Here is a 19,625-nt window from a genome sequence, read left to right on the forward strand (position 1 = left end):
GAAAAAGAGCGAGTTGAGTATGGTGGTGAGAGTGCACTTGAGGTAAAAGTTGAGGAATGTGAGATTGAAAAAGAGGTAAAAAAATCTGAGGAGATGAGTGAAGCATCAAGTGAGCTGATTGTGCATGGGAAGGCGAGTGTTTATAGTTTTCCTAACGAACTTAACTTTGCCTTGTTTAGTGTTTCTGCTTTTGTACGGATTGAGCGAAGTCGAGTGAAGTTAGTCATGCAATGTTCCATTCCAAAGTTGCTTGTACAATTCACTAGCTTCCATGGAGTTTGTCTTCTAGGAGATAGATCTATTTGGTATCACTTCATGGAACAACCCGAATCTGTCCGCACCAATGGAGAATTAATTCGAACTCCATATTTCTATTCTTGTTTGTTACCCATGGTTCATTCATCATCTTTACCTTCTTTTGAGCATTATTTCCATCCTCACACATGTATTTCCTATGCAGATTTTGAAGGAAAATGTAAAGAGCCATCAATGCAGTCTCAAGTTGAATCGATTGATGGAAGGAATCGCGTGTCACAGGGAGTTTTTGCATTTAACTCTTATTCTACACCTTCTTACCACTTAATTAATGACGTTCCATTGCTTATGTATCCAATTTCTGGTTCAAAACAAGCTGAGACTCATTTTGTTTTTGTAGGTTGTAAGGCTGCTCGAAATTTTCCAGCTTTGATTAAAGAGTTGCAACCTGATTTCATGCTTGTGCCAGCTGCTTGTAATCTTCCATGCATATTCATACATCCAAAAGCTGGTCACCATGAGATCATCTTATCAACTCAAACTGGCGCAAATTCAAGTGACTCGTCTGGAGTGTGACCTTCACTTCATTGCTGCCACTTATGTTGGGTGATGCAGACAAGTGTGTCAATCAAGACCCGAATGTTGTTTTTACCTCACTGGTTCATTCTTCCACGGAAGTGCAACATGAATGGCTCATTGCTCTATCTCCAGATGGGCAAGTAGTGCCAAATCAGCAACAACTAGGGTCGAATTATACTACCTTGCACAATCAGATTCAAGATTTTTCTAAGCTGAATGAGAGTCATCATGAAGATCCCTATCTAGTGCATGTGAAACGTAAGTTGTCAAGTAGTATTAACCCTACATATACTAATTGTGTGATTTGTTTTATGGGTTTGAATTTGACATGCAAACGACCAAGGGTTGATGAGAGAGTTTTGGAGTGCTACATGGAATTTTCACAAGCTTTATACAAAGGTGTTTCTTGTCTTGGCGAATGTCCTTGTTCAAGAGCATCACGAGGTTGTCCAAGCGACATGTGACGTGGCTGGTGCTCATTCATCTCGCTCCCACATTGCATGGAGTACCACTTTTTCCCAAGATTTAAGGACAAATCCTTTTCAAGAGGAGGGGAATGATACGAATGAGCAAGCCTCAAAGGGAGGATTGGGCCTCGATTAAGTAGCTCTTGTTGAGCTTAGCTTCGGCCATGTGGGCCTTAGGTCCAATAGTGCTTTAGCTAGTCATTAAGCTAGTTAATTAGTAGGTTAGCTTTCGGCCAAGAGAGACCCAATGGGCTGGCCGATTTTCCCTTCATGCTTTCCAAGCTTTATTAGGTTTAGTCAAGGCTATAAATAGCCCTAAAGCTGATGGTACATTTAGTTTTTGCGATGTTATTAATAAAATTCCAGAATTTCGTCTTCCATTAAGCCAAATTCCTCTAGCTTGTGAAAGCTAAGTTGAACATCCTAGTGTGGTTCCTAGGTTGTTTATTGACTTATCAATCAAGCAAACACACTTGATTGTGGCATCCTCTGCCGTTGAATTCGTTCTTGAGTGGTCCGAGTTTGGGTTCAACTCCGTCGATTCCGTAACGTGTCCTCTAAGATCCTAAGTTGCTTCCGCGACCGGGCAGCGAGACCCTCGACAGCTCAGCGGAGGTCGAAGACCTGATTGACTAACACCAAAGCAACACCAAAATACCACCAAACCCCCGACCAAAAGGCCGAGGACCAGCACGCTCCGCAAATTCCAGAATTTTGGGTTGTCGGGTAGAGTACTTCTAGGATTTTCAAAAATTCAGCCTTGAAGGCATTTTGTCTTGCCTTCTTTTTCAGTCATTAGTCCTAATCTGAGTTTTAGATCGCGTCTAGGCCTTCATTCACCTCCATTCCTTGCTGCTATCTTGTGTCACTTGTTGACTAGTCAAGAACGTACCTTGCGGTGACGCCTAATTTGTCCAACCCGAGCAACTAGCAAGCCAAGGAATTGCTTGGTGAGACTATTAGAGAGTGATACACTTGAGTGAAACACAAGCGTGAGTGACCTATACATTGTACCAAAAAAAAAAGAAGGAGAGAAGAAGTCGTTTGCTTATTTTCTTTTGCAGGTTTACCTAAGCATGTCTAGTGGAGTTGGTGACCAAACAATGGACTTTAAACTACACATGGTGGCCATGATGGAAGAATTCAAGCAGAGTTTGGATGAAGCTTTCGAGCCTCTTCATAGACGCCTTGACCGAATGGTGAATAAGGATGTCAAGAGGAGGGGTTCCCCACAATTTCATCCTGACGTCCAACCTACCTCTTCAAAGTCATTATATTCAAGGAGAAGGGAGGAGGTTCATTCGACAACAAAGCATGCAAATACTTTATCCATAGATGAAGGAGTTAGTTGAGTGCAGGAGACATGTCAACAACTCTCCTCCAACAAAAACTTGAAAAAGAGCGAGTTGAGTATGGTGGTGAGAGTGCACTTGAGGTAAAAGTTGAGGAATGTGAGATTGAAAAAGAGGTAAAAAAATCTGAGGAGATGAGTGAAGCATCAAGTGAGCTGATTGTGCATGGGAAGGCGAGTGTTTATAGTTTTCCTAACGAACTTAACTTTGCCTTGTTTAGTGTTTCTGCTTTTGTACGGATTGAGCGAAGTCGAGTGAAGTTAGTCATGCAATGTTCCATTCCAAAGTTGCTTGTACAATTCACTAGCTTCCATGGAGTTTGTCTTCTAGGAGATAGATCTATTTGGTATCACTTCATGGAACAACCCGAATCTGTCCGCACCAATGGAGAATTAATTCGAACTCCATATTTCTATTCTTGTTTGTTACCCATGGTTCATTCATCATCTTTACCTTCTTTTGAGCATTATTTCCATCCTCACACATGTATTTCCTATGCAGATTTTGAAGGAAAATGTAAAGAGCCATCAATGCAGTCTCAAGTTGAATCGATTGATGGAAGGAATCGCGTGTCACAGGGAGTTTTTGCATTTAACTCTTATTCTACACCTTCTTACCACTTAATTAATGACGTTCCATTGCTTATGTATCCAATTTCTGGTTCAAAACAAGCTGAGACTCATTTTGTTTTTGTAGGTTGTAAGGCTGCTCGAAATTTTCCAGCTTTGATTAAAGAGTTGCAACCTGATTTCATGCTTGTGCCAGCTGCTTGTAATCTTCCATGCATATTCATACATCCAAAAGCTGGTCACCATGAGATCATCTTATCAACTCAAACTGGCGCAAATTCAAGTGACTCGTCTGGAGTGTGACCTTCACTTCATTGCTGCCACTTATGTTGGGTGATGCAGACAAGTGTGTCAATCAAGACCCGAATGTTGTTTTTACCTCACTGGTTCATTCTTCCACGGAAGTGCAACATGAATGGCTCATTGCTCTATCTCCAGATGGGCAAGTAGTGCCAAATCAGCAACAACTAGGGTCGAATTATACTACCTTGCACAATCAGATTCAAGATTTTTCTAAGCTGAATGAGAGTCATCATGAAGATCCCTATCTAGTGCATGTGAAACGTAAGTTGTCAAGTAGTATTAACCCTACATATACTAATTGTGTGATTTGTTTTATGGGTTTGAATTTGACATGCAAACGACCAAGGGTTGATGAGAGAGTTTTGGAGTGCTACATGGAATTTTCACAAGCTTTATACAAAGGTGTTTCTTGTCTTGGCGAATGTCCTTGTTCAAGAGCATCACGAGGTTGTCCAAGCGACATGTGACGTGGCTGGTGCTCATTCATCTCGCTCCCACATTGCATGGAGTACCACTTTTTCCCAAGATTTAAGGACAAATCCTTTTCAAGAGGAGGGGAATGATACGAATGAGCAAGCCTCAAAGGGAGGATTGGGCCTCGATTAAGTAGCTCTTGTTGAGCTTAGCTTCGGCCATGTGGGCCTTAGGTCCAATAGTGCTTTAGCTAGTCATTAAGCTAGTTAATTAGTAGGTTAGCTTTCGGCCAAGAGAGACCCAATGGGCTGGCCGATTTTCCCTTCATGCTTTCCAAGCTTTATTAGGTTTAGTCAAGGCTATAAATAGCCCTAAAGCTGATGGTACATTTAGTTTTTGCGATGTTATTAATAAAATTCCAGAATTTCGTCTTCCATTAAGCCAAATTCCTCTAGCTTGTGAAAGCTAAGTTGAACATCCTAGTGTGGTTCCTAGGTTGTTTATTGACTTATCAATCAAGCAAACACACTTGATTGTGGCATCCTCTGCCGTTGAATTCGTTCTTGAGTGGTCCGAGTTTGGGTTCAACTCCGTCGATTCCGTAACGTGTCCTCTAAGATCCTAAGTTGCTTCCGCGACCGGGCAGCGAGACCCTCGACAGCTCAGCGGAGGTCGAAGACCTGATTGACTAACACCAAAGCAACACCAAAATACCACCAAACCCCCGACCAAAAGGCCGAGGACCAGCACGCTCCGCAAATTCCAGAATTTTGGGTTGTCGGGTAGAGTACTTCTAGGATTTTCAAAAATTCAGCCTTGAAGGCATTTTGTCTTGCCTTCTTTTTCAGTCATTAGTCCTAATCTGAGTTTTAGATCGCGTCTAGGCCTTCATTCACCTCCATTCCTTGCTGCTATCTTGTGTCACTTGTTGACTAGTCAAGAACGTACCTTGCGGTGACGCCTAATTTGTCCAACCCGAGCAACTAGCAAGCCAAGGAATTGCTTGGTGAGACTATTAGAGAGTGATACACTTGAGTGAAACACAAGCGTGAGTGACCTATACATTGTACCAAAAAAAAAAGAAGGAGAGAAGAAGTCGTTTGCTTATTTTCTTTTGCAGGTTTACCTAAGCATGTCTAGTGGAGTTGGTGACCAAACAATGGACTTTAAACTACACATGGTGGCCATGATGGAAGAATTCAAGCAGAGTTTGGATGAAGCTTTCGAGCCTCTTCATAGACGCCTTGACCGAATGGTGAATAAGGATGTCAAGAGGAGGGGTTCCCCACAATTTCATCCTGACGTCCAACCTACCTCTTCAAAGTCATTATATTCAAGGAGAAGGGAGGAGGTTCATTCGACAACAAAGCATGCAAATACTTTATCCATAGATGAAGGAGTTAGTTGAGTGCAGGAGACATGTCAACAACTCTCCTCCAACAAAAACTTGAAAAAGAGCGAGTTGAGTATGGTGGTGAGAGTGCACTTGAGGTAAAAGTTGAGGAATGTGAGATTGAAAAAGAGGTAAAAAAATCTGAGGAGATGAGTGAAGCATCAAGTGAGCTGATTGTGCATGGGAAGGCGAGTGTTTATAGTTTTCCTAACGAACTTAACTTTGCCTTGTTTAGTGTTTCTGCTTTTGTACGGATTGAGCGAAGTCGAGTGAAGTTAGTCATGCAATGTTCCATTCCAAAGTTGCTTGTACAATTCACTAGCTTCCATGGAGTTTGTCTTCTAGGAGATAGATCTATTTGGTATCACTTCATGGAACAACCCGAATCTGTCCGCACCAATGGAGAATTAATTCGAACTCCATATTTCTATTCTTGTTTGTTACCCATGGTTCATTCATCATCTTTACCTTCTTTTGAGCATTATTTCCATCCTCACACATGTATTTCCTATGCAGATTTTGAAGGAAAATGTAAAGAGCCATCAATGCAGTCTCAAGTTGAATCGATTGATGGAAGGAATCGCGTGTCACAGGGAGTTTTTGCATTTAACTCTTATTCTACACCTTCTTACCACTTAATTAATGACGTTCCATTGCTTATGTATCCAATTTCTGGTTCAAAACAAGCTGAGACTCATTTTGTTTTTGTAGGTTGTAAGGCTGCTCGAAATTTTCCAGCTTTGATTAAAGAGTTGCAACCTGATTTCATGCTTGTGCCAGCTGCTTGTAATCTTCCATGCATATTCATACATCCAAAAGCTGGTCACCATGAGATCATCTTATCAACTCAAACTGGCGCAAATTCAAGTGACTCGTCTGGAGTGTGACCTTCACTTCATTGCTGCCACTTATGTTGGGTGATGCAGACAAGTGTGTCAATCAAGACCCGAATGTTGTTTTTACCTCACTGGTTCATTCTTCCACGGAAGTGCAACATGAATGGCTCATTGCTCTATCTCCAGATGGGCAAGTAGTGCCAAATCAGCAACAACTAGGGTCGAATTATACTACCTTGCACAATCAGATTCAAGATTTTTCTAAGCTGAATGAGAGTCATCATGAAGATCCCTATCTAGTGCATGTGAAACGTAAGTTGTCAAGTAGTATTAACCCTACATATACTAATTGTGTGATTTGTTTTATGGGTTTGAATTTGACATGCAAACGACCAAGGGTTGATGAGAGAGTTTTGGAGTGCTACATGGAATTTTCACAAGCTTTATACAAAGGTGTTTCTTGTCTTGGCGAATGTCCTTGTTCAAGAGCATCACGAGGTTGTCCAAGCGACATGTGACGTGGCTGGTGCTCATTCATCTCGCTCCCACATTGCATGGAGTACCACTTTTTCCCAAGATTTAAGGACAAATCCTTTTCAAGAGGAGGGGAATGATACGAATGAGCAAGCCTCAAAGGGAGGATTGGGCCTCGATTAAGTAGCTCTTGTTGAGCTTAGCTTCGGCCATGTGGGCCTTAGGTCCAATAGTGCTTTAGCTAGTCATTAAGCTAGTTAATTAGTAGGTTAGCTTTCGGCCAAGAGAGACCCAATGGGCTGGCCGATTTTCCCTTCATGCTTTCCAAGCTTTATTAGGTTTAGTCAAGGCTATAAATAGCCCTAAAGCTGATGGTACATTTAGTTTTTGCGATGTTATTAATAAAATTCCAGAATTTCGTCTTCCATTAAGCCAAATTCCTCTAGCTTGTGAAAGCTAAGTTGAACATCCTAGTGTGGTTCCTAGGTTGTTTATTGACTTATCAATCAAGCAAACACACTTGATTGTGGCATCCTCTGCCGTTGAATTCGTTCTTGAGTGGTCCGAGTTTGGGTTCAACTCCGTCGATTCCGTAACGTGTCCTCTAAGATCCTAAGTTGCTTCCGCGACCGGGCAGCGAGACCCTCGACAGCTCAGCGGAGGTCGAAGACCTGATTGACTAACACCAAAGCAACACCAAAATACCACCAAACCCCCGACCAAAAGGCCGAGGACCAGCACGCTCCGCAAATTCCAGAATTTTGGGTTGTCGGGTAGAGTACTTCTAGGATTTTCAAAAATTCAGCCTTGAAGGCATTTTGTCTTGCCTTCTTTTTCAGTCATTAGTCCTAATCTGAGTTTTAGATCGCGTCTAGGCCTTCATTCACCTCCATTCCTTGCTGCTATCTTGTGTCACTTGTTGACTAGTCAAGAACGTACCTTGCGGTGACGCCTAATTTGTCCAACCCGAGCAACTAGCAAGCCAAGGAATTGCTTGGTGAGACTATTAGAGAGTGATACACTTGAGTGAAACACAAGCGTGAGTGACCTATACATTGTACCAAAAAAAAAAGAAGGAGAGAAGAAGTCGTTTGCTTATTTTCTTTTGCAGGTTTACCTAAGCATGTCTAGTGGAGTTGGTGACCAAACAATGGACTTTAAACTACACATGGTGGCCATGATGGAAGAATTCAAGCAGAGTTTGGATGAAGCTTTCGAGCCTCTTCATAGACGCCTTGACCGAATGGTGAATAAGGATGTCAAGAGGAGGGGTTCCCCACAATTTCATCCTGACGTCCAACCTACCTCTTCAAAGTCATTATATTCAAGGAGAAGGGAGGAGGTTCATTCGACAACAAAGCATGCAAATACTTTATCCATAGATGAAGGAGTTAGTTGAGTGCAGGAGACATGTCAACAACTCTCCTCCAACAAAAACTTGAAAAAGAGCGAGTTGAGTATGGTGGTGAGAGTGCACTTGAGGTAAAAGTTGAGGAATGTGAGATTGAAAAAGAGGTAAAAAAATCTGAGGAGATGAGTGAAGCATCAAGTGAGCTGATTGTGCATGGGAAGGCGAGTGTTTATAGTTTTCCTAACGAACTTAACTTTGCCTTGTTTAGTGTTTCTGCTTTTGTACGGATTGAGCGAAGTCGAGTGAAGTTAGTCATGCAATGTTCCATTCCAAAGTTGCTTGTACAATTCACTAGCTTCCATGGAGTTTGTCTTCTAGGAGATAGATCTATTTGGTATCACTTCATGGAACAACCCGAATCTGTCCGCACCAATGGAGAATTAATTCGAACTCCATATTTCTATTCTTGTTTGTTACCCATGGTTCATTCATCATCTTTACCTTCTTTTGAGCATTATTTCCATCCTCACACATGTATTTCCTATGCAGATTTTGAAGGAAAATGTAAAGAGCCATCAATGCAGTCTCAAGTTGAATCGATTGATGGAAGGAATCGCGTGTCACAGGGAGTTTTTGCATTTAACTCTTATTCTACACCTTCTTACCACTTAATTAATGACGTTCCATTGCTTATGTATCCAATTTCTGGTTCAAAACAAGCTGAGACTCATTTTGTTTTTGTAGGTTGTAAGGCTGCTCGAAATTTTCCAGCTTTGATTAAAGAGTTGCAACCTGATTTCATGCTTGTGCCAGCTGCTTGTAATCTTCCATGCATATTCATACATCCAAAAGCTGGTCACCATGAGATCATCTTATCAACTCAAACTGGCGCAAATTCAAGTGACTCGTCTGGAGTGTGACCTTCACTTCATTGCTGCCACTTATGTTGGGTGATGCAGACAAGTGTGTCAATCAAGACCCGAATGTTGTTTTTACCTCACTGGTTCATTCTTCCACGGAAGTGCAACATGAATGGCTCATTGCTCTATCTCCAGATGGGCAAGTAGTGCCAAATCAGCAACAACTAGGGTCGAATTATACTACCTTGCACAATCAGATTCAAGATTTTTCTAAGCTGAATGAGAGTCATCATGAAGATCCCTATCTAGTGCATGTGAAACGTAAGTTGTCAAGTAGTATTAACCCTACATATACTAATTGTGTGATTTGTTTTATGGGTTTGAATTTGACATGCAAACGACCAAGGGTTGATGAGAGAGTTTTGGAGTGCTACATGGAATTTTCACAAGCTTTATACAAAGGTGTTTCTTGTCTTGGCGAATGTCCTTGTTCAAGAGCATCACGAGGTTGTCCAAGCGACATGTGACGTGGCTGGTGCTCATTCATCTCGCTCCCACATTGCATGGAGTACCACTTTTTCCCAAGATTTAAGGACAAATCCTTTTCAAGAGGAGGGGAATGATACGAATGAGCAAGCCTCAAAGGGAGGATTGGGCCTCGATTAAGTAGCTCTTGTTGAGCTTAGCTTCGGCCATGTGGGCCTTAGGTCCAATAGTGCTTTAGCTAGTCATTAAGCTAGTTAATTAGTAGGTTAGCTTTCGGCCAAGAGAGACCCAATGGGCTGGCCGATTTTCCCTTCATGCTTTCCAAGCTTTATTAGGTTTAGTCAAGGCTATAAATAGCCCTAAAGCTGATGGTACATTTAGTTTTTGCGATGTTATTAATAAAATTCCAGAATTTCGTCTTCCATTAAGCCAAATTCCTCTAGCTTGTGAAAGCTAAGTTGAACATCCTAGTGTGGTTCCTAGGTTGTTTATTGACTTATCAATCAAGCAAACACACTTGATTGTGGCATCCTCTGCCGTTGAATTCGTTCTTGAGTGGTCCGAGTTTGGGTTCAACTCCGTCGATTCCGTAACGTGTCCTCTAAGATCCTAAGTTGCTTCCGCGACCGGGCAGCGAGACCCTCGACAGCTCAGCGGAGGTCGAAGACCTGATTGACTAACACCAAAGCAACACCAAAATACCACCAAACCCCCGACCAAAAGGCCGAGGACCAGCACGCTCCGCAAATTCCAGAATTTTGGGTTGTCGGGTAGAGTACTTCTAGGATTTTCAAAAATTCAGCCTTGAAGGCATTTTGTCTTGCCTTCTTTTTCAGTCATTAGTCCTAATCTGAGTTTTAGATCGCGTCTAGGCCTTCATTCACCTCCATTCCTTGCTGCTATCTTGTGTCACTTGTTGACTAGTCAAGAACGTACCTTGCGGTGACGCCTAATTTGTCCAACCCGAGCAACTAGCAAGCCAAGGAATTGCTTGGTGAGACTATTAGAGAGTGATACACTTGAGTGAAACACAAGCGTGAGTGACCTATACATTGTACCAAAAAAAAAAGAAGGAGAGAAGAAGTCGTTTGCTTATTTTCTTTTGCAGGTTTACCTAAGCATGTCTAGTGGAGTTGGTGACCAAACAATGGACTTTAAACTACACATGGTGGCCATGATGGAAGAATTCAAGCAGAGTTTGGATGAAGCTTTCGAGCCTCTTCATAGACGCCTTGACCGAATGGTGAATAAGGATGTCAAGAGGAGGGGTTCCCCACAATTTCATCCTGACGTCCAACCTACCTCTTCAAAGTCATTATATTCAAGGAGAAGGGAGGAGGTTCATTCGACAACAAAGCATGCAAATACTTTATCCATAGATGAAGGAGTTAGTTGAGTGCAGGAGACATGTCAACAACTCTCCTCCAACAAAAACTTGAAAAAGAGCGAGTTGAGTATGGTGGTGAGAGTGCACTTGAGGTAAAAGTTGAGGAATGTGAGATTGAAAAAGAGGTAAAAAAATCTGAGGAGATGAGTGAAGCATCAAGTGAGCTGATTGTGCATGGGAAGGCGAGTGTTTATAGTTTTCCTAACGAACTTAACTTTGCCTTGTTTAGTGTTTCTGCTTTTGTACGGATTGAGCGAAGTCGAGTGAAGTTAGTCATGCAATGTTCCATTCCAAAGTTGCTTGTACAATTCACTAGCTTCCATGGAGTTTGTCTTCTAGGAGATAGATCTATTTGGTATCACTTCATGGAACAACCCGAATCTGTCCGCACCAATGGAGAATTAATTCGAACTCCATATTTCTATTCTTGTTTGTTACCCATGGTTCATTCATCATCTTTACCTTCTTTTGAGCATTATTTCCATCCTCACACATGTATTTCCTATGCAGATTTTGAAGGAAAATGTAAAGAGCCATCAATGCAGTCTCAAGTTGAATCGATTGATGGAAGGAATCGCGTGTCACAGGGAGTTTTTGCATTTAACTCTTATTCTACACCTTCTTACCACTTAATTAATGACGTTCCATTGCTTATGTATCCAATTTCTGGTTCAAAACAAGCTGAGACTCATTTTGTTTTTGTAGGTTGTAAGGCTGCTCGAAATTTTCCAGCTTTGATTAAAGAGTTGCAACCTGATTTCATGCTTGTGCCAGCTGCTTGTAATCTTCCATGCATATTCATACATCCAAAAGCTGGTCACCATGAGATCATCTTATCAACTCAAACTGGCGCAAATTCAAGTGACTCGTCTGGAGTGTGACCTTCACTTCATTGCTGCCACTTATGTTGGGTGATGCAGACAAGTGTGTCAATCAAGACCCGAATGTTGTTTTTACCTCACTGGTTCATTCTTCCACGGAAGTGCAACATGAATGGCTCATTGCTCTATCTCCAGATGGGCAAGTAGTGCCAAATCAGCAACAACTAGGGTCGAATTATACTACCTTGCACAATCAGATTCAAGATTTTTCTAAGCTGAATGAGAGTCATCATGAAGATCCCTATCTAGTGCATGTGAAACGTAAGTTGTCAAGTAGTATTAACCCTACATATACTAATTGTGTGATTTGTTTTATGGGTTTGAATTTGACATGCAAACGACCAAGGGTTGATGAGAGAGTTTTGGAGTGCTACATGGAATTTTCACAAGCTTTATACAAAGGTGTTTCTTGTCTTGGCGAATGTCCTTGTTCAAGAGCATCACGAGGTTGTCCAAGCGACATGTGACGTGGCTGGTGCTCATTCATCTCGCTCCCACATTGCATGGAGTACCACTTTTTCCCAAGATTTAAGGACAAATCCTTTTCAAGAGGAGGGGAATGATACGAATGAGCAAGCCTCAAAGGGAGGATTGGGCCTCGATTAAGTAGCTCTTGTTGAGCTTAGCTTCGGCCATGTGGGCCTTAGGTCCAATAGTGCTTTAGCTAGTCATTAAGCTAGTTAATTAGTAGGTTAGCTTTCGGCCAAGAGAGACCCAATGGGCTGGCCGATTTTCCCTTCATGCTTTCCAAGCTTTATTAGGTTTAGTCAAGGCTATAAATAGCCCTAAAGCTGATGGTACATTTAGTTTTTGCGATGTTATTAATAAAATTCCAGAATTTCGTCTTCCATTAAGCCAAATTCCTCTAGCTTGTGAAAGCTAAGTTGAACATCCTAGTGTGGTTCCTAGGTTGTTTATTGACTTATCAATCAAGCAAACACACTTGATTGTGGCATCCTCTGCCGTTGAATTCGTTCTTGAGTGGTCCGAGTTTGGGTTCAACTCCGTCGATTCCGTAACGTGTCCTCTAAGATCCTAAGTTGCTTCCGCGACCGGGCAGCGAGACCCTCGACAGCTCAGCGGAGGTCGAAGACCTGATTGACTAACACCAAAGCAACACCAAAATACCACCAAACCCCCGACCAAAAGGCCGAGGACCAGCACGCTCCGCAAATTCCAGAATTTTGGGTTGTCGGGTAGAGTACTTCTAGGATTTTCAAAAATTCAGCCTTGAAGGCATTTTGTCTTGCCTTCTTTTTCAGTCATTAGTCCTAATCTGAGTTTTAGATCGCGTCTAGGCCTTCATTCACCTCCATTCCTTGCTGCTATCTTGTGTCACTTGTTGACTAGTCAAGAACGTACCTTGCGGTGACGCCTAATTTGTCCAACCCGAGCAACTAGCAAGCCAAGGAATTGCTTGGTGAGACTATTAGAGAGTGATACACTTGAGTGAAACACAAGCGTGAGTGACCTATACATTGTACCAAAAAAAAAAGAAGGAGAGAAGAAGTCGTTTGCTTATTTTCTTTTGCAGGTTTACCTAAGCATGTCTAGTGGAGTTGGTGACCAAACAATGGACTTTAAACTACACATGGTGGCCATGATGGAAGAATTCAAGCAGAGTTTGGATGAAGCTTTCGAGCCTCTTCATAGACGCCTTGACCGAATGGTGAATAAGGATGTCAAGAGGAGGGGTTCCCCACAATTTCATCCTGACGTCCAACCTACCTCTTCAAAGTCATTATATTCAAGGAGAAGGGAGGAGGTTCATTCGACAACAAAGCATGCAAATACTTTATCCATAGATGAAGGAGTTAGTTGAGTGCAGGAGACATGTCAACAACTCTCCTCCAACAAAAACTTGAAAAAGAGCGAGTTGAGTATGGTGGTGAGAGTGCACTTGAGGTAAAAGTTGAGGAATGTGAGATTGAAAAAGAGGTAAAAAAATCTGAGGAGATGAGTGAAGCATCAAGTGAGCTGATTGTGCATGGGAAGGCGAGTGTTTATAGTTTTCCTAACGAACTTAACTTTGCCTTGTTTAGTGTTTCTGCTTTTGTACGGATTGAGCGAAGTCGAGTGAAGTTAGTCATGCAATGTTCCATTCCAAAGTTGCTTGTACAATTCACTAGCTTCCATGGAGTTTGTCTTCTAGGAGATAGATCTATTTGGTATCACTTCATGGAACAACCCGAATCTGTCCGCACCAATGGAGAATTAATTCGAACTCCATATTTCTATTCTTGTTTGTTACCCATGGTTCATTCATCATCTTTACCTTCTTTTGAGCATTATTTCCATCCTCACACATGTATTTCCTATGCAGATTTTGAAGGAAAATGTAAAGAGCCATCAATGCAGTCTCAAGTTGAATCGATTGATGGAAGGAATCGCGTGTCACAGGGAGTTTTTGCATTTAACTCTTATTCTACACCTTCTTACCACTTAATTAATGACGTTCCATTGCTTATGTATCCAATTTCTGGTTCAAAACAAGCTGAGACTCATTTTGTTTTTGTAGGTTGTAAGGCTGCTCGAAATTTTCCAGCTTTGATTAAAGAGTTGCAACCTGATTTCATGCTTGTGCCAGCTGCTTGTAATCTTCCATGCATATTCATACATCCAAAAGCTGGTCACCATGAGATCATCTTATCAACTCAAACTGGCGCAAATTCAAGTGACTCGTCTGGAGTGTGACCTTCACTTCATTGCTGCCACTTATGTTGGGTGATGCAGACAAGTGTGTCAATCAAGACCCGAATGTTGTTTTTACCTCACTGGTTCATTCTTCCACGGAAGTGCAACATGAATGGCTCATTGCTCTATCTCCAGATGGGCAAGTAGTGCCAAATCAGCAACAACTAGGGTCGAATTATACTACCTTGCACAATCAGATTCAAGATTTTTCTAAGCTGAATGAGAGTCATCATGAAGATCCCTATCTAGTGCATGTGAAACGTAAGTTGTCAAGTAGTATTAACCCTACATATACTAATTGTGTGATTTGTTTTATGGGTTTGAATTTGACATGCAAACGACCAAGGGTTGATGAGAGAGTTTTGGAGTGCTACATGGAATTTTCACAAGCTTTATACAAAGGTGTTTCTTGTCTTGGCGAATGTCCTTGTTCAAGAGCATCACGAGGTTGTCCAAGCGACATGTGACGTGGCTGGTGCTCATTCATCTCGCTCCCACATTGCATGGAGTACCACTTTTTCCCAAGATTTAAGGACAAATCCTTTTCAAGAGGAGGGGAATGATACGAATGAGCAAGCCTCAAAGGGAGGATTGGGCCTCGATTAAGTAGCTCTTGTTGAGCTTAGCTTCGGCCATGTGGGCCTTAGGTCCAATAGTGCTTTAGCTAGTCATTAAGCTAGTTAATTAGTAGGTTAGCTTTCGGCCAAGAGAGACCCAATGGGCTGGCCGATTTTCCCTTCATGCTTTCCAAGCTTTATTAGGTTTAGTCAAGGCTATAAATAGCCCTAAAGCTGATGGTACATTTAGTTTTTGCGATGTTATTAATAAAATTCCAGAATTTCGTCTTCCATTAAGCCAAATTCCTCTAGCTTGTGAAAGCTAAGTTGAACATCCTAGTGTGGTTCCTAGGTTGTTTATTGACTTATCAATCAAGCAAACACACTTGATTGTGGCATCCTCTGCCGTTGAATTCGTTCTTGAGTGGTCCGAGTTTGGGTTCAACTCCGTCGATTCCGTAACGTGTCCTCTAAGATCCTAAGTTGCTTCCGCGACCGGGCAGCGAGACCCTCGACAGCTCAGCGGAGGTCGAAGACCTGATTGACTAACACCAAAGCAACACCAAAATACCACCAAACCCCCGACCAAAAGGCCGAGGACCAGCACGCTCCGCAAATTCCAGAATTTTGGGTTGTCGGGTAGAGTACTTCTAGGATTTTCAAAAATTCAGCCTTGAAGGCATTTTGTCTTGCCTTCTTTTTCAGTCATTAGTCCTAATCTGAGTTTTAGATCGCGTCTAGGCCTTCATTCACCTCCATTCCTTGCTGCTATCTTGTGTCACTTGTTGACTAGTCAAGAACGTACCTTGCGGTGACGCCTAATTTGTCCAACCCGAGCAACTAGCAAGCCAAGGAATTGCTTGGTGAGACTATTAGAGAGTGATACACTTGAGTGAAACACAAGCGTGAGTGACCTATACATTGTACCAAAAAAAAAAGAAGGAGAGAAGAAGTCGTTTGCTTATTTTCTTTTGCAGGTTTACCTAAGCATGTCTAGTGGAGTTGGTGACCAAACAATGGACTTTAAACTACACATGGTGGCCATGATGGAAGAATTCAAGCAGAGTTTGGATGAAGCTTTCGAGCCTCTTCATAGACGCCTTGACCGAATGGTGAATAAGGATGTCAAGAGGAGGGGTTCCCCACAATTTCATCCTGACGTCCAACCTACCTCTTCAAAGTCATTATATTCAAGGAGAAGGGAGGAGGTTCATTCGACAACAAAGCATGCAAATACTTTATCCATAGATGAAGGAGTTAGTTGAGTGCAGGAGACATGTCAACAACTCTCCTCCAACAAAAACTTGAAAAAGAGCGAGTTGAGTATGGTGGTGAGAGTGCACTTGAGGTAAAAGTTGAGGAATGTGAGATTGAAAAAGAGGTAAAAAAATCTGAGGAGATGAGTGAAGCATCAAGTGAGCTGATTGTGCATGGGAAGGCGAGTGTTTATAGTTTTCCTAACGAACTTAACTTTGCCTTGTTTAGTGTTTCTGCTTTTGTACGGATTGAGCGAAGTCGAGTGAAGTTAGTCATGCAATGTTCCATTCCAAAGTTGCTTGTACAATTCACTAGCTTCCATGGAGTTTGTCTTCTAGGAGATAGATCTATTTGGTATCACTTCATGGAACAACCCGAATCTGTCCGCACCAATGGAGAATTAATTCGAACTCCATATTTCTATTCTTGTTTGTTACCCATGGTTCATTCATCATCTTTACCTTCTTTTGAGCATTATTTCCATCCTCACACATGTATTTCCTATGCAGATTTTGAAGGAAAATGTAAAGAGCCATCAATGCAGTCTCAAGTTGAATCGATTGATGGAAGGAATCGCGTGTCACAGGGAGTTTTTGCATTTAACTCTTATTCTACACCTTCTTACCACTTAATTAATGACGTTCCATTGCTTATGTATCCAATTTCTGGTTCAAAACAAGCTGAGACTCATTTTGTTTTTGTAGGTTGTAAGGCTGCTCGAAATTTTCCAGCTTTGATTAAAGAGTTGCAACCTGATTTCATGCTTGTGCCAGCTGCTTGTAATCTTCCATGCATATTCATACATCCAAAAGCTGGTCACCATGAGATCATCTTATCAACTCAAACTGGCGCAAATTCAAGTGACTCGTCTGGAGTGTGACCTTCACTTCATTGCTGCCACTTATGTTGGGTGATGCAGACAAGTGTGTCAATCAAGACCCGAATGTTGTTTTTACCTCACTGGTTCATTCTTCCACGGAAGTGCAACATGAATGGCTCATTGCTCTATCTCCAGATGGGCAAGTAGTGCCAAATCAGCAACAACTAGGGTCGAATTATACTACCTTGCACAATCAGATTCAAGATTTTTCTAAGCTGAATGAGAGTCATCATGAAGATCCCTATCTAGTGCATGTGAAACGTAAGTTGTCAAGTAGTATTAACCCTACATATACTAATTGTGTGATTTGTTTTATGGGTTTGAATTTGACATGCAAACGACCAAGGGTTGATGAGAGAGTTTTGGAGTGCTACATGGAATTTTCACAAGCTTTATACAAAGGTGTTTCTTGTCTTGGCGAATGTCCTTGTTCAAGAGCATCACGAGGTTGTCCAAGCGACATGTGACGTGGCTGGTGCTCATTCATCTCGCTCCCACATTGCATGGAGTACCACTTTTTCCCAAGATTTAAGGACAAATCCTTTTCAAGAGGAGGGGAATGATACGAATGAGCAAGCCTCAAAGGGAGGATTGGGCCTCGATTAAGTAGCTCTTGTTGAGCTTAGCTTCGGCCATGTGGGCCTTAGGTCCAATAGTGCTTTAGCTAGTCATTAAGCTAGTTAATTAGTAGGTTAGCTTTCGGCCAAGAGAGACCCAATGGGCTGGCCGATTTTCCCTTCATGCTTTCCAAGCTTTATTAGGTTTAGTCAAGGCTATAAATAGCCCTAAAGCTGATGGTACATTTAGTTTTTGCGATGTTATTAATAAAATTCCAGAATTTCGTCTTCCATTAAGCCAAATTCCTCTAGCTTGTGAAAGCTAAGTTGAACATCCTAGTGTGGTTCCTAGGTTGTTTATTGACTTATCAATCAAGCAAACACACTTGATTGTGGCATCCTCTGCCGTTGAATTCGTTCTTGAGTGGTCCGAGTTTGGGTTCAACTCCGTCGATTCCGTAACGTGTCCTCTAAGATCCTAAGTTGCTTCCGCGACCGGGCAGCGAGACCCTCGACAGCTCAGCGGAGGTCGAAGACCTGATTGACTAACACCAAAGCAACACCAAAATACCACCAAACCCCCGACCAAAAGGCCGAGGACCAGCACGCTCCGCAAATTCCAGAATTTTGGGTTGTCGGGTAGAGTACTTCTAGGATTTTCAAAAATTCAGCCTTGAAGGCATTTTGTCTTGCCTTCTTTTTCAGTCATTAGTCCTAATCTGAGTTTTAGATCGCGTCTAGGCCTTCATTCACCTCCATTCCTTGCTGCTATCTTGTGTCACTTGTTGACTAGTCAAGAACGTACCTTGCGGTGACGCCTAATTTGTCCAACCCGAGCAACTAGCAAGCCAAGGAATTGCTTGGTGAGACTATTAGAGAGTGATACACTTGAGTGAAACACAAGCGTGAGTGACCTATACATTGTACCAAAAAAAAAAGAAGGAGAGAAGAAGTCGTTTGCTTATTTTCTTTTGCAGGTTTACCTAAGCATGTCTAGTGGAGTTGGTGACCAAACAATGGACTTTAAACTACACATGGTGGCCATGATGGAAGAATTCAAGCAGAGTTTGGATGAAGCTTTCGAGCCTCTTCATAGACGCCTTGACCGAATGGTGAATAAGGATGTCAAGAGGAGGGGTTCCCCACAATTTCATCCTGACGTCCAACCTACCTCTTCAAAGTCATTATATTCAAGGAGAAGGGAGGAGGTTCATTCGACAACAAAGCATGCAAATACTTTATCCATAGATGAAGGAGTTAGTTGAGTGCAGGAGACATGTCAACAACTCTCCTCCAACAAAAACTTGAAAAAGAGCGAGTTGAGTATGGTGGTGAGAGTGCACTTGAGGTAAAAGTTGAGGAATGTGAGATTGAAAAAGAGGTAAAAAAATCTGAGGAGATGAGTGAAGCATCAAGTGAGCTGATTGTGCATGGGAAGGCGAGTGTTTATAGTTTTCCTAACGAACTTAACTTTGCCTTGTTTAGTGTTTCTGCTTTTGTACGGATTGAGCGAAGTCGAGTGAAGTTAGTCATGCAATGTTCCATTCCAAAGTTGCTTGTACAATTCACTAGCTTCCATGGAGTTTGTCTTCTAGGAGATAGATCTATTTGGTATCACTTCATGGAACAACCCGAATCTGTCCGCACCAATGGAGAATTAATTCGAACTCCATATTTCTATTCTTGTTTGTTACCCATGGTTCATTCATCATCTTTACCTTCTTTTGAGCATTATTTCCATCCTCACACATGTATTTCCTATGCAGATTTTGAAGGAAAATGTAAAGAGCCATCAATGCAGTCTCAAGTTGAATCGATTGATGGAAGGAATCGCGTGTCACAGGGAGTTTTTGCATTTAACTCTTATTCTACACCTTCTTACCACTTAATTAATGACGTTCCATTGCTTATGTATCCAATTTCTGGTTCAAAACAAGCTGAGACTCATTTTGTTTTTGTAGGTTGTAAGGCTGCTCGAAATTTTCCAGCTTTGATTAAAGAGTTGCAACCTGATTTCATGCTTGTGCCAGCTGCTTGTAATCTTCCATGCATATTCATACATCCAAAAGCTGG

This window comes from Coffea arabica, chromosome 7e, assembly GCF_036785885.1.
Source record: "Coffea arabica cultivar ET-39 chromosome 7e, Coffea Arabica ET-39 HiFi, whole genome shotgun sequence".
Taxonomy (NCBI): domain Eukaryota; kingdom Viridiplantae; phylum Streptophyta; class Magnoliopsida; order Gentianales; family Rubiaceae; genus Coffea; species Coffea arabica.